Source organism: Lissotriton helveticus, chromosome 5_1, assembly GCF_964261635.1.
Source record: "Lissotriton helveticus chromosome 5_1, aLisHel1.1, whole genome shotgun sequence".
NCBI classification, from domain to species: Eukaryota; Metazoa; Chordata; class Amphibia; order Caudata; family Salamandridae; genus Lissotriton; species Lissotriton helveticus.
In genome coordinates this window covers 1,955,353,508-1,955,370,222 of record NC_136065.1, presented here as the reverse complement: position 1 = coordinate 1,955,370,222, position 16,715 = coordinate 1,955,353,508, and the positions used below count along the sequence as shown (strand labels likewise).

At 50.9% G+C, this 16,715-nt stretch overlaps 1 protein-coding gene across 1 annotated transcript in view; it reads left to right on the top strand.

Annotated features, from left to right (window-relative positions):
* Positions 1-362: 362 nt before the first annotated feature.
* PCGF2 (polycomb group ring finger 2) overlaps positions 363-16,715 on the top strand; it is a 231,056-nt gene continuing 214,703 nt past the window's right edge. The window contains exon 1 of the mRNA XM_078645618.1: positions 363-1,285. The gene's annotated coding sequence lies outside the window, so the exon portion shown is untranslated. The remainder of the gene's footprint in view (positions 1,286-16,715) is intronic.

Below are 16,715 nucleotides of genomic sequence, written 5' to 3'. Positions count from 1 at the left end.
AATTTATGAGTTTTTTGTCAGGACGCCAGGATTTAGTGTATCTGAAAGCAATGAATGGCCCCGGTGCATGGCTGGGGGTTCTTTGCCCCCTCCCCTCCCCTACCATCCCGAATCCGGCATTCCGAGTGGGTGTGAGGAAGTGAAGTGCATTCACTGTTGTACAGCCATAATTTACGGGGTTTTTGTCTGTGTGTCGGGGTGGGGGTTCTCATTTCCCTCTGCCACCCGCATTTCTTCGCCTCCTTCCTGTTTTACCTTTTTGTTTTTTCTCTCATCTATATGTTGCATTTCCCTCAGGGGGCTTTTCAGAATCTACCGCCTCCGTATCTTTGATTTCCTCTTACTCTCTTCCGTTTTCCCTCACACTCCTCCTGCCTCTTACCCTCAAACACGTCCCCGTTTTTTTCTGCCTTCTCCCAGACTCTTTGTTCTCTTTTCTGCAGTACTGCAATCTTATCCGCGTTCATTACTGCGGCGTTAATTCTCCTTTCTATCCTGTAAACACTCTCCAATTTGTCGTGTTTTCATTTTCTGCACTGTTTCTCTGTTCTCTCTTTCGGTGTTTCTTTTTTCTCTTTCCTGCACCCTTCCTTTTCCTTGAGGTATGTTTGTTTCTACTGATTCTCGTTTTTCCCCCCTGACCCTTTGCTTCGTCCTACGCGCTTACCCCTTGCACCCTTCTCCCCCGTCTCTGTGTTTTTTTTTCATTATTTTTTATTTTCCCCTATTTCTGACTGTCTGCTCCCTTCCCCCAGCCCCCCTGCCCCCGCCCCTCCGGTCACATGCTCTGGGGGCGGGGGCTGTCTGGCTGAGAAAGGCCATTTTGTGGCTGCAAAACTGAGTGCAGCCAGCGAGGGAAACAAGGAGGAGGCGGGGAGAGCAGAAGAGCCAGGGGAAAAGGGGAGTCCGGCCCAGCGACAGGGGGAGCAGGGCGAGCGGGGCGAGCGGAGCCCGGGGGCCAGGGTACCAGACACAGAGAGATCGGGGTCTCGGAGATCACAAGCTGGGGGAGGGGGCGGACACTGTGGCCATATGATCTGTGCGTCCGGCGGTATCGGGGTGCTGGCTCAGATCTAGGGTGCGCCAGGAATAACGAGCGTGAAGGGGCCCGGGAGAGAAGGGGCAGGGTCTTAACCGGTGCGGGGAGGACCCGGACCTACAGCGGCCTCACGACGGGGGAGAAGCCGGGAGCTGTGACCCCAGGACCGGGGAGAACCGGAGCCCTCCTGCCTGCTGGGACTGCAGCCAGCGGCGCGGTGGAAAACCAGGAGCGGACAAGCTTCAGGTGAGGAGGGGTGGAGCCTCTGGTGGGGGGTGGAGGGGTTGAGTGGCATCTGTAGGGGGAGGGATAACTGGCCCCGAGATCCTGTCACCCTGGCCCGCAGAAGCCTGCCCAGAGGCCGAGCTTTCAAGACCGTCGGGTAACCCCAGGCCCTTCCCAAACACTGCTCGAGCAGCTCCCCTTCTCTTCTAGGCACTATGTGCCCACTAGACCCTTGTGCTCACCGAGGGCAGACAAGGCCGGACCTGAGGCCAAGCTTTAACCTGTTGAGCATCTTGCTTTTGTCAGACCCCACCGCCCCCAGCTCAGAGCCACTGACAGTAACTTGACCTTTATGGGGCAATACGCCGCCCCCCACCACGCAAGCCCGCAACAGATTGTACCCGCAGGACGGTCTAGCAGCCTCCGTCGCCTCCAGTCTACCTCTCTAAGGCGCCAAGAAGCCAAAACGGTGGTGCATTTGGTGCTTTACTTACAAAGAGGGTTTACAAAACACAACTGGGGCGAGAGTGACAAGTTTGGGGGGGAATGCCCTCTGCAACACCCGACTCTCCAATAAACCGAAGAGGTCTATGCTCTCTGCAGAACAGGCGTTGTACAAGAGCCACATACACCTTTTCTAATCTTCACTGCACAGACTCGGCAACAGGTGAACATGGAAATACTGGGCGGGATGGGCCAATTTCAGAAACGACAGGACCCCATTTAATTCATTTTTGTATCTACCAGTACATGTTTTACAGCTCAAGTGTGTGTGAAGGGGGCGTAACCTAAAACAAAACACGTAGGCCGCAGGCAGGCATTCGCAAGGGTAGGGTCAAGAGCATGCAACCTGGGGTCTTTCAGGGCCATGGGTTTGGTGAAAGTCAACTTTCTTGGCAGAAACTATCTTAACTAAAAATACAACTTATTTACTCCGTCCCATATACTAGGCTTAGGTTAGGTACACCGTAGTAGGCGTATCTTAGAAGCACCAGTTGAGTACGTTTAGTCAACTTTTATCATTCTATGTATTTTATCCGTTTTAAGTATCTTATGGCTTAGAAACCATATAAATGCTTTTACAGTATTATTTCATAAAACTCCTTTTACTGTACGCACTTTACTTCATGATAAGTATTGCAATTGTGGCAATTCACTTCTCTTGCATGAGAAAGAAGACTGCTCAATAAATAACCACTTTTATTGAAAATGCCCGTCTCTATTTCTCTGCACTCCTGGTGAAACTAAGCATGCACGATTGACTGAGTGAAATAGCTGTCTATTGTTTCCGCGACTCTGGAGATATACTCCTTATTCTTGGGGAGCAAAGTTGTCATGTTTATGCGGTTGTCAGAAACTAATCCCTTCTTGTGAATTCGAGAACGCTTCTAGTGACCTCTGAGCTAGCTGGCATTCATAATTAAGTCTAACATATTCAATAGAGACCTAGTCGACCTCAGTCCTACGTCTAAACTATCGTTTGTTATTCCAATGAGCAGAGCCTATTGGGAATATAGGAACTACACTACAAGTGCAGACTCAGATATCAGTCAGGTACAAGTCTTCAGTGAATGACAGCAGCCATGCAGACGGAGGCATCAGGCAACTGCAAGTCTTCAGTGAATGACAGCAGCGTGCAGACTGAGGTATCAGTCAGGTACAAGTCTTCAGTGAATGACTGCAGCGTGCAGACTGAGGCATCGGGCAAGTGCACATTTTAAGTGAATGACAGCAGCATGCAGACTGAGGCCTCAGGCAACTGCAAGTCTTCTATGAATGGCAGCAGTGTGCAGACTGAGGCATCAGGCAACTGCAAGTCTTCAGTGAATGGCAGCAGCGTGCACACTGAGGCATCGGCAACTCCAAGTGTTCATTGAATGGCAGCAGCGTGCAGACTGCGATATCAGTCGGGTACAAGTCTTCCGTGAATGACAGCATTGTGCAGACTGCGGTATCGGCAACTCCAAGTCTTCTGTGAATGGCAGCAGCGTGCAGACTGAGGCATCAGACAACTGCAAGTCTTCTGTGAATGGCAGCAGCCTGCAGACTGAGGCATCGGTCAGGTACAACTCTTCAGTCAATGGCAGCAGTGTGCAGACTGAAGCCATCAGACTGTTCCAAGTCTTCAGTGAATGACAGCAGAATGCAGACTGAGGCCTTCAAGAATGAACATCGGCAATATAATGAGTGTCAATAGCATGCAAACTGGAACCCTGGTGCAAGAAAACTCCAACGCATTCATACTGGTGCCTACAAGAAGAAGCATCAGTCAGTTTTGTGATGGTCAGTAGCTTGCAAACTGGAGCCGTGAGGCAGGATGACACCACCCATGGTGCCTAAAGAAAATTGGCCAGTATGGTGCGGTCAATAGCATGCAAACTGGAACCCCGATGCAGGAAGACTCCAGCCCATGTATACTAGTTCCTTGGTCCGTAGCATGCAAACTGGAACCTTGAGGTAGGAAGGATCCAACGCATGCATACTGGTGCCTTCAAGAAGGAACATCGGCCTGTATGGTGAAAGTTAATAGCATGCAAACTGGAGGCGTGAGGCAGGAAGGATCCAACGCATGCATACTGGTGCCTTCAAGAAGGAACGTCGGCCAGTATAGTGAGGGTCAATAGCATACAAACTGGAGTCGTGAGGCAGGAAGGATCCAACGCATGCATGTTGGTGCCTTCAAGAAGGAACATCGGGCAGTATAGTGAGGGTCAATAGCATGCAAATGGAACCCGATGCAGGAAGACTCCAACGCATGCATACTGGTGCCTTCAAGTCTGTCAGTGTAGTGATGGTCAGTAGCTTGCAAACTGGAGCAGTGAGGCAGGAAGGATCCAATGCATGCATACTGGTGCCTTCAAGAAGGAACATCGGCCCGTACGGTGAAGGTTAATAGCATGCAAACTGGAGCCGTGAGGCAGGAAGGATCCAACGTATGCATACTGGTGCCTTCAAGAAGGAACATCGGTCAGTATAGTGAGAGTCAATAGCATGCAAACTGGAGCCTAGAGGTAGGAAGGCTCCACAGCATGCTTACCAGTGCCTCCAAGAAGGAACAACAGCCAGTATAGTGAGGGTCAATAGCATGCAAACTGGAGCTGTGAGGCAGGGAGGATCCAACGCATGTATACTGGTGACTTCAAGAAGGAACATCGGTCAGTATAGTGAGGGTGAACAGCACGCAAACAGGAGCCTAGAGGTAGGAAGGCTCCACAGCATGCATGCCAGTGCCTCCAAGAAGGAACAACGGCCAGTATAGTGAGGGTCAATAGCATGCAAACAGGAGCCGTGAGGCAGGAAGGATCCAACGCATGCATGCCAGTGCCTCCAAGAAGGAACATCGGCCAGGATAGTGATGGTCAATCGCATGCAAACTGGAGCCTAGAGGTAGGAAGGCTCCACAGCATGCATAGTGGTGCCTTCAAGAAGGAATGTCGGTCAGTATAGTGATGGTCAGTGGCTTGAAAACTGGAGCCGAGGCAGGACGTTACCACCCATGCATACTGGTACCTTGTAGAAGGAGCGTCTGTCAGTATAGTGACGGTCAATAGCATGCAAACTGAAGCCTTGAGGCAGGAAGCATCCAACGCATGTATACTGGTGCCTTCAAGAATGAACATCGGCCAGTATAGTGAGGGTCAATAGCATGCAAATGGAACCTCAATGCAGGAAGACTCCGGCGCATGCATACCAGTGCCTTCAAGAAGGAACATCGGCCAGTATAGTGATGGTCAATAGCATACAAACTGGAGCCGTGACGTAGGAAGGATCCAACGCATGCATACTCGTGCCTTCAAGGAGGAACATTGGCCAGTATAGTGAGGGTCAATAGCATGCAAACTGGAGCAGTGAGGCAGGAAGAATCCGACGCATGTATACTGGTGCCTTGGTCAGTAGCCTGCAAACTGGAGCCGTGAGGCAGGAAAAATCCAACGCATGCATACTAGTGCCTTCAAGAAGGAACATCGGCCCGTATGGTGAAGGTTAATAGCATGCAAACGAGCCGTGAGGCAGGAAGGATCCAATGCATGCATACTGATGCCTTGGTCAGTAGTCTGCAAACTGGAGCCGTGAGGCAGGAAGGATCCAACGCATGCATACTGGTGCCTTGGTCAGTAGCTTGCAAACTGGAGCCATGAGGCAGGAAGGATCCAACGCATGCATACTGGTGCCTTCAAGAAGGAACATCGGTCAGTATAGTGAGGGTCAATAGCATACAAACTGGAGTCGTGAGGCAGGAGGGATCCAACGCATGTATACTGGTGCCTTGGTCAGTAGCTTGCAAACTGGAGCCGTGAGTCAGGAAGGATCCAACGCATGCATACTGGTGCCTTCAAGAAGGAACATCGGCCCGTATGGTGAAGGTTAATAGCATGCAAACTGGAGCCATGATGCAGGAAGGATCCAACGCATGCATACTGGGGCCTTCAAGAAGGAACATCGGCCAGTATAGTGAGGGTCAATAGAATGCAAATGGAACCTCATTGCAGGAAGACACCAGCGTATGCATACCAGTGTTTTCAAGAAGGAACATCGGCCAGTATAGTGATGGTCAATAGCATACAAACTGGAGCCGTGAGGCAGGAAGGATCCAACGCATACATACAGGTGCCTTCAAGAAGGAACATCGGCCCGTATGGTGAAGGTTGATAGCATGCAAACTGGAGTCGTGACCCAGGAAGGATCCAACACATGCATACTGGTGCCTTGGTCAGTAGCTTGCAAACTGGAGCCTTGACCCAGGAAGGATCCAACGCATGCATACTGGTGCCTTGGTCAGTAGCCTGCAAACTGGAGCCGTGAGGCAGGAAGGATCCAACGCATGCATACTGGTGCCTTCAAAGCTTGACGGAATGCACACCGGGGATTAAGACAGAAACTTGTTCTTAGTGGTGCACAGCAGCATTAACATGGGGCCTTCTGTCAAGGATATGGATTTGGTTGTCCTCCGCAACATTGAAACTCGGTCCTTTTTTAGGGAGGAATGTGGATACTGGGGCACTCAACAGCATGAATATTGGCTCTTCAGGCAAGACCTGAGTTAGTCAATGGTCAGTAGTATGTAAACTGCCGCCTTTAGACACAAACATGGATGCATTGAATCTCAACAGATGACAACTAGGGCCTTTGGGCTGGAATGCGGGCATTTTTTAGGCAGGCAGGTTGAGTCCTTCAGATAAGAACATAGGTGCTTTGAATGCAAATAGCATGGAAACTGGAGAATTCTGGCAAGTATGTGGGGTCGGTGTGCCTCAAAATATGATAAACTGGTCCCTAAGACAGGAACGTGGGGCCTGTGAAGTGTAACAGTATGGGCACAAATTCCTTCAGAGATTCATGGGTTTGGTTAACCTTAACAGAATGCAGCCCTGCGTTGGTATGCCGAGCCCAAGGCAAGGGCATGTTATGTTTTGGTAAGTTTATTCATAGAGTGCAACATGCACAATAGCTTCTTGGTTCTCAGAGATCCATAATAAAGGTAAAACTCTTGGGTAATGTGAAACAAAATTAAAATGCCAGGTTTTTAGTATTGGCCTAAAGTAAAGCCAAAATTTAGTGGCGGTGATTGGAAAAGTCTAGTCTCCAAAATTGCCAAGTCCACTCTTAGGCATTGGTGACAGAACAAGTATCGTTTCCAAAGTTGACAGTGACGCAAAAACTTCGAGGCCAAGAAAGTGGGGGACAGCTGTGTGCACAATGGTCATAAATATCACTCTTGAGCGACTCCGCAACCAGCGTAGAAACCTGAGAAGAGAGGTCCTGTGCACTCTTCAGGAACTGCCTGCCATTATCCGAGCCGCCATGTTTGGATCTACTGTAGAAGGTGGAACAGTCCTGGATGCCAGGTCGACGGAGTTAGGATAGTCCAGCCTTGACTGGTGCATTTATCAGGGTGATGTGGAACTGGGCTCAATGGACAGTCCACTCTTGCACAGTCCGCCTTTGTTCAATCTCGTTAGCGGCAAACTCTGCCTTCTGGCACAAAATATTAAAACTGTGATTCAACATCAGGGGTTTTTTGGCGTCGTTACCGAGACTCGAACCCAAATCCCCGGTCCGAGGTCGAGCGCCTTAGCCGTTAGGCCAACCCCTATGACCCTGCCCAAGAGCCCATATTTGCATGCTGCAGTGGTTCATTGATCCCAGGTTTCTGGTCCAGGGCCATAGTGCATGCCGTCCTGTCACCTTGAGCCCCTTCTATTACCCTGTCGCCCCATCCGCACTGCCTGGCAGCCCTTCCCCCAGCTCTCCAAGCCTTCACCCAAAACCCCTCTTACCCTATTCTATTTGAACTCCACCCTCACTGTAGTTTCCCAGTGACCCCCTTCTTACTCTCCCCCAAGTGAGTCCTGCGCCCTCCGAGGCCTCTCGGGCTCCGATATTAAGCCGCCAATCTCGCGCTCAATAAATGCTCATACAGACCTCTAATAACGCGAACCGAGAACTTCGCGCAGGGACGTGGGTCCGCGGAAGCGCGCCAGCATGCCTGCTTGGGACATCACACGGGAAGGCACGGTGGGCCCGTCGCAAGAGCATGAAAACCGAGGCCTTCTGGCAGGAAAGCGATCTCAGGGCAATGCAATCTGAGCCCAGCCTTGTCCAGCGCGACCTGGGTCACTGGCTGCTGGAGGCCTCCGTGTCTGGTGCCGGTTCAGAAGGACCGGCCTCGCTCCACCAAAGAGAACTCAGTATCCCTGGAAAGAGAACTGCAAGCCGGGTCCTACAATTTCCATCATTACCTACACATGTTTTTGATCCTTTTTTTTTATACACCTGCCTCGACAGAAGTAATTCGGATATTAAAATCAATAATATCGACACACTTTAATCATAATTCAAAACACCTTTTAAAATATTTTTTAGCTTAAACTGGCCTAGTTTATCACAATATGAACTTAATGAACCAGTTTCTTTTAGTATCAATCTATTTTTCTAGAAAATTAAAGACCTTATTGTCAATGGCCCATCCAGCCCATTCAGTCAATCAATGTGGGGGGACTAGGGATTTAAGGGTCTGTTTCATTCCCCAGGGAAAGTACAAGGTTTATCAAAGAGGAAACAGACACTTGTAACACTAAGCCATTGGTTATGTAAATTTTAGAGTAACCTCAAAAACCCTATGCAATTTGGAATATAGCGGTATATATGGTTCATCCGCCCCGCATATGGGTTAGTGGCCGTTATCATTGGTTACTCTAAATGAGTGATTTGGCCAGCCTCAACCGGAGGCACCTCTGGCATATAGTGCAGTGTCCAGAGAAGGAAAAAAGGTGGTGTGTCAAAAACAAAAGAAAAAAGGGAGGTTTGTTAAAATAACTGGAAAATCACCCTAAGTAGTTTTATTGATTGGTGTGATTTCCAGATTGTTAAAAAACTGGTACTACTAAGTTGATCGAGTTACTGGATCACAGTAGTTATTAAAAACACTTATTACATAAACGTCGACATGTTTCTGCTCCGTCGGCCCATAGGGGTCTATAGAGCATTCGTCAGGACTAACAATAAAATAGACAAACAGTGTTTGGATTACTCACACCTTTTGTGTTGCAATTCGTTAATAACCTGTATATTTTGCAGGGTATTTACTCCTCTGGTTTCTAAAAAGAAATAGGGAGACAACATCGAAAAAAGACACACTCATTTACTGGCAATGCAATCTGAGCCCAGCCTTGTCCAGCGCGACCTGGGTCACTGGCTGCTGGAGGCCTCCGTGTCTGGTGCCGGTTCAGAAGGACCGGCCTCGCTCCACCAAAGAGAACTCAGTATCCCTGGAAAGAGAACTGCAAGCCGGGTCCTACAATTTCCATCATTACCTACACATGTTTTTGATCCTTTTTTTTTATACACCTGCCTCGACAGAAGTAATTCGGATATTAAAATCAATAATATCGACACACTTTAATCATAATTCAAAACACCTTTTAAAATATTTTTTAGCTTAAACTGGCCTAGTTTATCACAATATGAACTTAATGAACCAGTTTCTTTTAGTATCAATCTATTTTTCTAGAAAATTAAAGACCTTATTGTCAATGGCCCATCCAGCCCATTGTCTAGTAAAAAATAGTCCATCGCGGTTCCTGTATGATTATTAGGGGCACACAGATGTGTATATACATGATGTATGTGTGTGTCTATAAATATGTGTGTATTTATATATCTCTTTTCATACTTCAGTGTTTACTGCCTCTGTGCACTATAAATAATACGTCTTACTGTCATGCAGTTTAGTGGTACACACGTAGTGCTAACAGCTACAATTGAAGAGATGGTGACCAGGGCTGGCCTTTCAAAATAAGTTACCCAGAGGCTTATCTCTGGCCTGTGTAGGGCTCCGGCTTCCACGCCACTTAGGGTGTCCAGCAAGATTCTGAAACTGGTGTCCAACATAGGTGCAGGAGAGCCATGCCAGATGTTCAGGACAACCACTGGCTTCGTAAGGAAGTTCTATTTAGACGAGAAGTGTGTTTTTGTGGCTATCCCGGAGATGTGGCATGGATCTGGCCTGCCTGGACAGTCCTGCTCTAAAGCTCATGGCTGTTCTCTTTTTATAAGTGCTTCTTACTCAAAGGACCCACATACTCCTTTTTTAGGTCTGGCTAAGCTCTTTAACTAGTATCATGTTTTTTTTAAGTAAATGATACAAATATATACATAGTGGTCAGCCTGCTTCTGATAATGTGTTATTCCAATGTTGCTGCTTTGGCCCACAGGCCTACAGCCTGTGGCAGTGGGTCAGACCACTTCAGCCACTGGCTTTCATCACTGTGAAATGTCATTTTTGTCTTTCGTATGTAAATCTGCGTCTAGAAAGTAGTCCGCTTCACTGCCAGGGCTGGTAGGCCATTCTATCTTTTCATTTCTATTATAGTTTCATGCTTTTTATTTGCATATATTCATTTAAGATTACCTTTTTTGTTACCAATTTTTTTTGCAAACATATGCTATCTTTAATTGCCAACATTTTAACTTTCTATTGCTTTTAAAGTCCATTGCAAAAAAAGTGGGGGTCAATCACAGGCCTGGCCTTTGCCAATGCTTGTTTAAGGGGTTTCAGTTGTACAGCCTCAATAGCTCTCGACGTAAGCTGCGCATGCTTGAGCTTGGAGGACCAGGTGCCTTCTAGAGCTCGTGCTCAGCAGGGTTAGGCCCCGCCCTGCTTGCCAGGTTTACTTTTCACAGGCCGGAGTTGACGTGACGCGGCGCCTGTGCCCCTCCCCCTCCGTACACTACTAAGTTATCCCGGCTTGGGGACCCTCCCTCCACACTTACATGATACTTACCTCCTAGGGGTCATGGAAGTTCGAAGGGTCACCCAACTGTCCCATGTGCAAATTAACTTTCACCAACGTTGATCTGTCTTGTAACGTGCATGCTGCGATATGTGTTTATGTATAAGTGCAAAATTCAGTAAAAACGTTAAATAATGACGCAGGGCTTGTGCGGGAAAGGCCTGACGCCGCTTGCGTGTGCTGCGAAAGTAGGGTCGCTCCTAGTTTGTTTATAGTGTTACAAATTGCCTGCCAGCTCTACCTACTGGAGACCACCGTGCTTTTGAACCGTGCTTCTGAACCGTGCTTCCTCCGGCAGGACCTCTGGAGCGATACCTGTGCCCGTCTGCTTCAAATAAATACATCCTGACCGCAGCAGCATGTCGAGGAAGGTTGACGTGGCCATGATGCAAACTTGTGCTCGCTGCATATGTCCGCAGCAAGCAGTTGACTCGCTGAGCCATCTATTAAGCGATTTATCGAGTGCTTTATTAGGTCTCGCCTGTCGATGCGCATGCGCATCGAGCAAGGCGAGAGTATTGGCACTTATCCGCTCTTTATCCACACTGCAAGGAATCGTGGCGATTCCTTGCAGTGCACGAGAAATTTAAGCTCAATGCGCATGCGCATTGAGCTTAAATGCGCGTGCACATGCCCCCAGCCGCCTACTCTCTCTCACAGCCTCCCCCAGCTCCGCCCCTCACTACTTGATTGCACGGCCGCTAGGCCGTGCCTCCCCTACTCTCCTCCCCCCTCCTCCTTTCCTCCCCTGCCTGCCTGCCGCTAGGCCGTGCCTCCCCTACTCTCCTCCCCCCTCCTCCTCCTACTCTCCTCCCCTGCCTGCCTGCCGTGTCGCACCTCTCCCCTCTCCGCCCCCTCCCCTGCCCGCCGTGTTACGGTGAAAGGCTTGTTTCCGTTTGTCTCTCTCCTTTCAGGTATTCCCTTCCTGTATTCTTTTTCCTCGAGCTTTACAATATTTCTCCCAAGTGCCCCCACCTTCTACCTTTGTCCCTCAATTTAAACATTTTCCTTCGGCCTCCTTTTCAATTATGCTCCTCAATTTTCTGCCTTGAGGTTCAGTCGCCCCCTTCAATGGCCTTCCTCTCCTCGTCCTTCCTTCCTCTTGCCTCTCTCCTCTGTTCCCGGTTCCCACGCTGCCTGTCCCTGCTTCCTGCCTGTCTTTGGGGTCTCCGTCTTCTTTGGTTGTCCCTCCCCTTCCCGCCGTGTCGCATTTCTCCTCCCCCCTCCACTGGTCCCCGCAGCCTCCTCGAGTGAAGCCCCTGCCTGCGCCAGCCCTGCCTGTGAGTACCGCGTGCCTGCAGCAGCTCTCCGAATTCGACTGCCTCCTGCAGGCGACCCCTCCCTTACATGTTACTGCTCCATGTCTGTGACCGCATCGTTTCTCTCCGCCTGTGACTGCTCCTGCCTGCGATTGTTCGTTGACTGTAACTGGTCTCCAGTTCTGTGTGTGCGCTCTGTAACTGCTGCACACATGAGCCTGCTCCTGCGATTGCTTCCTGTCCGACTGTTTCTTGTGTTTGTTTAACAGTTTATTCTGACCAATTGATTTACAGTTCACATTCGGGATTTCACACGGTTTGCGAAGTTACCTGGAAACTAAGTATATGCTGGGGCTTTGTCAGGTACATGCAAACGAGAGCAAACTTACTCAAACACAACTCCAGACCTTCCTGAAGTAAAATCCTTGTCTGACTGGCGCAGAGTTAAAAGAGGCGAACGCGCTGTCGTCGTTTGCGTTCCAACTTAAATATATCGCGCCAAAAGATTAAAAGCAAAGAAGAGCTCACTCACGCGCACACACGCAAATAGTTGTAACTTTTACAGCCTCTTGAATTTACGTAGCAAATCTCGCGTCATTGTTGATAAAAAAACACGTGCTCAATTATACTATATCCAATCCTGGCTGCCCCGCTACAGTATTTGCACTGAATTATTGCTCGCCCATGTCAGGCTTCGTTTAGCGCTTGCAAACGGATGTAGATTTAATATAATGTTACCCGTCTTCAGCCATGGTTCTTTCCTTCGCATTTTGCCTCGTTGACTCTGCGAGAACCCCTTTAACTTCCACGGCTCAGAACCGGAACGCAGCAGCCAGTCGGATACCAAAAGCAAACGAAGCCATAATCGTTGTCGCCCCACCGTCGCTCTCTTCCACAGGTTTCCCATCTCTTCGGACATCCGCTTCCAGGAACATACAGTTTCCTCTTTTGGTCACCATATAGCAGTGGGAGTCTAATGCTAAGCCTGCCGCTGCGTTTGGGTTTGAAGTCGAGCAGGCTGTGATGTCCTCGCTTCCAGGCACTGTATCTGACCCTCGGGCGCTCTCTGCTAATAGCCAGTCAAGCCCCAGCACTGTCTGCTCTTATTTTTTTCTCACTCACCCTCACTCACCCTCACCCCCTCCCTCACCCTCACTCACCCTCACTCACCCACCCTCACTCACCCTCACTCACTCACCCTCAACCCCTCACCCTCAACCCCTCACCCTCACTCACTCACCCTCAACCCCTCACCCTCACTCACCCTCACTCACCCTCAATCCCTCACTCACCCTCAACCCCTCACCCTCACTCACCCTCAATCCCTCACTCACCCTCAACCCCTCACCCTCACTCACCCTCAACCCCTCACCCTCACTCACCCTCAATCCCTCACCCACACTCACCCTCAATCCCTCACCCTCACTCACCCTCAATCCCTCACCCTCACTCACCCTCACTCACCCTCACTCTCACTCACCCTCACCCCCTCACCCTCCACCCTCACTCACCCTCACCCTCACTCACCCTCACCATCACTCACCCTCACTCATCCTCACCCTCACTCACCCTCACTCACCCTCACTCACCCTCACCCTCAACCCCTCACCCTCACTCACCCTCACTCACCCTCACTCACCCTCACCATCACTCACCCTCACTCATCCTCACCCTCACTCACCCTCACTCACCCTCACCCTCACTCTCACTCACCCTCAACCCCTCACCCTCACTCACTCACCCTCACTCACTCACCCTCAACCCCTCACCCTCACTCACCCTCACTCACCCTCAACCCCTCACCCTCACTCACCCTCACTCACTCACCCTCAACCCCTCACCCTCACTCACCCTCACTCACCCTCACTCACCCTCACTCACCCTCAACCCCTCACCCTCACTCACCCTCACTCACTCACTCACCCTCAACCCCTCACCCTCACTCACCCTCAACCCCTCACCCTCACTCACCCTCAACCCCTCACCCTCACTCATCCTCAATCCCTCACCCTCACTCACCCTCAACCCCTCACCCTCACTCACCCTCAATCCCTCACCCACCCTCAACCCCTCACCCTCACTCACCCTCAACCCCTCAGCATCACCCTCACTCACCCTCACTCACCCTCAACCCCTCACCTACCCTCACCCTCAACCCCTCACCCTCACCCTCACTCACCCTCAACACCTCACTCGCCCTCACTCACCCTCACCCTCACCCTCACTCACCCTCACTCACCCTCACCCTCACTCACCCTCACCCTCACTCACCCTCACTCACCCTCACTCACCCTCACCCACCCTCACTCACCCTCACTCTCACTCACCCTCAACCCCTCACCCACCCTCAACCCCTCACCCACCCTCAACCCCTCACCCTAACTCACACTCACCCTCACCCTCACTCACCCTCACTCACCCTCACTCACCCTCAACCCCTCACCCTCACACAGTGCAATAGGTCTCGGAGCATTTGAGTTAGAGCTTTTAGAAATGTTTATGGCTTTTTTTTTTAATTCTTTAGCATTGGCTACAGGAAACAAAAATGCTAAAGATTTACAAAAAACCCATAAACAATTCTAAAAGCACTAACTCTAATGCTGCGAGACCTATTGCATTTCCAATGCTTGTGTAACAAAGTGGCTATGCTCGAGCATTTAAAGTGTTAACGTTATTCCATGGCCTAGCGTGCCCGTTCCCGCGCCAGACGTCTACAGTTTATTGGGCACGTTTATTACGCCCAAATGTTGAATTTATCGAACTGTTGTTCACGCTCTCTGCATCTGTATAGCTCAGTCTGCCATCTGAATGGCTTCGCAGCGCCTTCCTAATCAGGGCTCCCTTTCTGGGGTGTGACGCTCGTCTGGGAGCCTCGGGTTAGTGGAGGTTTGTGAAGAGTGCAGGTCACACGTTGTTTCTGCTCAGCACTGTGAAGGTGAGGTGAGTTCAGTCTGTGACGAGCCTCGCAGTGTGCACTGTACCGACGTCCGCGTGGTCAGCTGAGGACGAAGGAGGCACCCGCGGCTGGTGAATAATGCACCTCTGTGGTGGAATAAAAGAGTCAGAGTAGGAGAAGAGAGGGTAGTGACCACAGTAGGAGAGTAGCATAGCGGGTAGTGACCAGAGTAGGTGAGGAGCAGAGCGGGTAGTGACCAGTGTAGGCGAGGAGCCGAGCGGGTAGTGACCAGAGTAGGAGAAGAGAGGGTAGTGACCACAGTAGGAGAGTAGCAGAGCGGGTAGTGACCAGAGTAGGCGAGGAGCAGAGCGGGTAGTGACCAGTGTAGGCGAGGAGCCGAGCGGGTAGTGACCAGAGTAGGAGAAGAGAGGGTAGTGACCACAGTAGGAGAGTAGCAGAGCGGGTAGTGACCAGAGTAGGCGAGGAGCAGAGCGGGTAGTGACCAGTGTAGGCGAGGAGCAGAGTGGGTAGTGACCAGTGTATGCGAGGAGCAGAGCGGGTAGTGACCAGTGTAGGAGCAGAGCGGGTAGTGACCAGTGTAGGAGCAGAGCGGGTAGTGACCAGTGTAGGAGCAGAGCGAGTAGTGACCACAGTAGGAGAGTAGCAGAGCGGGTAGAGACCAGTGTAGGAGCAGAGCGGGTAGTGACCACAGTAGGAGAGTAGCAGAGCGGGTTGTGACCACAGTAGGAGAGTAGCAGAGCGGGTAGTGACCAGTGTAGGAGCAGAGCGAGTAGTGACCAGTGTAGAAGCAGAGCGAGTAGTGACCAGTGTAGGCGAGGAGCAAAGCGGGTAGTGACCAGTGTAGGAGCGGAGCGGGTAGTGACCAGTGTAGGAGCGGAGCGGGTAGTGACCAGTGTAGGAGAGGAGCAGAGCGGGTAATGACCAGTGTAGGAGCAGAGCGGGTAGTGACCACAGTAGGAGAGTAGCAGAGCGTGTTGTGACCACAGTAGGAGAGTAGCAGAGCGGGTAGTGACCAGTGTAGGAGCAGAGCGAGTAGTGACCAGTGTAGAAGCAGAGCGAGTAGTGACCAGTGCAGGCGAGGAGCAAAGCGGGTAGTGACCAGTGTAGGAGCGGAGCAGGTAGTGACCAGTGTAGGAGCGGAGCGGGTAGTGACCAGTGTAGGAGAGGAGCAGAGCGGGTAATGACCAGTGTAGGAGCAGAGCGGGTAGTGACCACAGTAGGAGAGTAGCAGAGCGGGTAGTGACCAGTGTAGGAACAGAGCGGGTAGTGACCAGAGTAGGAGCAGAGCGGGTAGTGGCCAGTGTAGGAGAGGAGCAGAGCGGGTAGTGACCAGAGTAGGAGTAGAGCGGGTAGGGACCAGCGTAGGAGCACAGCAGGTAGTGATCAGAGTAGGATTACAGCAGGTAGTGATCAGAGTAGGAGCACAGTAGGTAGTGACCAGTGTAGGAGAGGAGCGGGTAGTGACCCGTGTAGAAGCAGGGCGGGCAGTGACCAGTGTAGGAGAGGAGCAAAGCGGGTAGTGACCAGTGTAGGAGCGGAGCGGGTAGTGAACAGTGTAGGAGAGGAGCAGAGCGGGTAGTGAGAGCAGAGCGGGTAGTGATCAGAGTAGGAGCAGAGCGGTTAGTGAGAGCAGAGCGGGTAGTCATCAGAGTAGGAGCACAGCAGGTAGTGATCCGAGTAGGAGTACAGCAGGTAGTGATCAGAGTAGGAGCACAGTAGGTAGTGACCAGTGTAGGAGAGGAGCGGGTAGTGACCAGTGTAGAAGCAGGGCGGGTAGTGACCAGTGTAGGCGAGGAGCAAAGCGGGTAGTGACCAGTGTAGGAGCGGAGCAGGTACCGACCAGTGTAGGAGCGGAGCGGGTAGTGACCAGTGTAGGAGAGGAGCAGAGCGGGTAATGACCAGTGTAGGAGCAGAGCGGGTAGTGACCACAGTAGGAGAGTAGCAGAGCGGGTAGTGACCAGTGTAGGAACAGAGCGGGTAGT